The sequence below is a fragment of the Coregonus lavaretus genome, assembly GCF_964263955.1.
Source record: "Coregonus lavaretus genome assembly, contig: HAP1_SCAFFOLD_5120, whole genome shotgun sequence".
Classification (NCBI taxonomy): Eukaryota; Metazoa; Chordata; class Actinopteri; order Salmoniformes; family Salmonidae; genus Coregonus; species Coregonus lavaretus.
The window spans coordinates 29,214-32,500 of record NW_028157790.1 but is presented as its reverse complement, the minus strand read 5'-3'; positions in this window follow the sequence as shown (position 1 = coordinate 32,500).

Genomic DNA, 3,287 nt, shown 5'->3' with positions numbered 1-3,287 from the left:
CGCGACCGGGAGACCCATGGGGCGGCGCACAAGTGGCCCAGCGTCGTCCAGGATAGGGGAGGGAATGGCCGGCAGGGATGTAGCTCAGTAAAGCATGGTGTTTGCAACGCCAGGGTTGTGGGTTCGATTCCCACGGGGGGCCAGTATGAAAAATATAAAATAATGTATGCACTAACTGTAAGTCGCTCTGGATAAGAGCGTCTGCTAAATGACGTAAATGTAAATGTAAATGTTTGCGTGTTTAAAAGGCATTCTGGTCACCCGTGATGCAAGACAGTATTCGACGTCGGGAGATTACGTGGAAAATGGCCACAAGGTGCAACAGTGAGAGCTGTCAGCTTCAAGTAGGTTTTGGTTTTACTAGGGCCATGGGCCATTGGGATGGGGATGGCAGATGGGCGTAAGCATCTGCCTCTGATTCCAAAGGTTGCATGTTTGAATCCAGCAAAATAAAGTACATTTTGTTTTAACCATATCGCAAACCTTAACCCTTAACTTAACCATTCGGAGTTATTGCCTAACCTTAAGAATTCCTAAACCTTAAGAATCCCTCAACTTAACCCTAACCTTAAACATGTGGAGTTATTGCCTAAATTTAACCATAAACACTTTGAAATTTGGAACAACTTCGAAATGTGATGTTTGAGAAACATGGATGAACGTCTAATTCTGATGTGAGATTGTGAGAGCTTGTAGCTAAAAGGACATTAAACACGACAGAAACATTCTGTGGCCTCCAACCTCCACAGCCCCCACTGTCCAAATCTGACCTAGATTGAGCTCTCTCTCTCTCTCTCACACACACACACACAGCTCTGGTCTCTGTTCCTCCATCTAACACACATCTCACACACACACACACACACACACACGCGCGCACCCACACTCACACACACTCACCCATGCAAGCACTCACACACACACTGACTACCACACTCTCCTGTGCAACACTTACTATGAAACTCAGTCCAATCCAATCTGAAATGCTTAAAGTCAAATGATTCAAACTTCAAACTTATTTATTCTGATTCAGTCTCAAATATCCGCCATGTATAATAATGTAATAACATTCGTTTTTACACTTTACTTACACTATAGAGGAATAATTCAAATGTACTTACACTGTGCTTACAGGAATAATTCAAATGTACTTACACTGTACTTACAGGAATAATTCAACTGTGCTTACAGGAATAATTCAACTGTACTTACAGGAATAATTCAACTGTACTTACAGGAATAATTCAACTGTACTTACAGGAATAATTCAACTGTAACAAGGGCTGTAAAGTGTTACCAGTACATCAAATTACAAACCTTATTTGGAGAAAGGCTCAAATATACAGTACATTTTAGTCATTTAGCAGACACTCTTATCCAGAGCGACTTACAGTTAGTGAGAGCATACATTTTCATACTGGCCCCCCGCGGGAAACGAACCCACAACCCTGGCGTTGCAAGCGCCATGCACTACCAACTGAGCTACACGGGGCTCGTGATTGCAAATAAGTAATCTCTGGAAGACGTAGCCTATCTCTGTACCATAAATAGATGTATGAAAATGTTGGTGTAATTATATGATAAAAATATGATGATAAAAAAAAAAAACTTTTATCATGAATACAAATGTCTTTCCGCCAGCATAATGTTTATTTAACAAACTTAAATAGTCAAATCTCAATCCAGCATAGCTGCACTGTGTGTCATTTAACATTAATATAAATAGGTTGAGTACAGATGAAAGATTAATAGCCAAATTCCCAGCATAAAGTTATATTTAATGTAACATTTGTTCAAATGAAAACCCAGATTCACCAAACACCACAGAACACATCAGTCGATTCGGAACTAAAGACTAGACTAGGACCAGACATATGAAACTGGAACTGTGGATTCTACTTATGGAAACAAGACTGTCTCAGATCCCCAAATGGAGATGTAAGGACAATAACTAATAGTCGTATCCAAGGCTGTGAGGTTTAAAGTTGGACTTCAGTGAGGAAGATAAGATAAATAGATTTTCAGCCAGGTCAACTAATTTAAGTGTGTCCCAAAGAATAACTTAGTCCTGATCAATCAACCTCCTGACAATGTAGCACAGATTAAATCACAAATAAACACTGAATAACCATATCATGGGACTAAGTATTATAATGAATCAAAATCAAAGTATAGCCCACCCGAGATCTGTGACACAGAGACTATGTGTATATCTAGTGTAGCCTAGAGAATTTGGACACCATTTTCTAACGCCAGTAGCCCGTTGTTCGGTGCACCTGTCCTGGACTCGACTGCCAACGCGCTTGAGGCAAAGAGAAGCCAACATAAAAACATATTAACAACAAAAAAAGTCATCTTAAAGTCTCATCAGAAAAGCAACAGAAAATGTAATAACGTCTAACGAAAAGACACTGACCATCACGTAAACAAAGTAATCGAGATTTAAGGACATTGTCTCTGTGCAAACTAACAGTGGCTTTCACCTAGCCTATGTAGTCGACCACTTGTTGTCTAAAATACTATTTCAAGACGTAGGCCTACAATAGTGTAAAACTGATTATGTCCAAGAAAAAGCTAACACGGACAGAGACAAACACAGGCAACAACTCTTCAGCATTTGACGCCGTCAGACAGTGAAGCGCACAGCCAACATATTAATGTGGCCACAATATCCAACAGCTGTTACCACAGGTAGGAAAGGAGAAGTGATTTTACAGCAGAGATGGCTAAATGAATATATCAGATACGCTCAGTTACTGGCGAATGTGTAACACAACTTCCTTTCACACACCATCCTTGTACAGTAACAGCGAAAAGTGTCAACTGCCAGTGCAGCCCGAGGCTACTGTAAACTGGTGAGATAAAAACTAATTGTGTAGTTGGTCTAAAGGGCATGTAAAAACAAAGTGCGCTAAAAACAAATCAGTTATCTTAGGAGATAAAATAAAAGAACAGAAACGGGATCAGGAGAAGGTCATGCGAATAAGACTACAAAATAACAAATGTTATATCAAAGAGGAAGAAACAAATATCTCCAAGCTAAAAAAATTAAAATAAAATAAAAAAAAGTATCTGCTAGGAACATAGCCTAACTCGCACAAAGTATAAAAAGTAGGATAGGCTAAATAAAAAAACTGAAGAATTGATACTTACACATTGCATTTAAAAAGGAACAGAGTAAACCATATCCTAACAGAAAAAACGTAGTTAGAGCTCTCTCTGTCTGATATCCTATTGACGAGGAAACAACACACCGGCCATAAATAACCTAAACGTTGGGTAGTGAA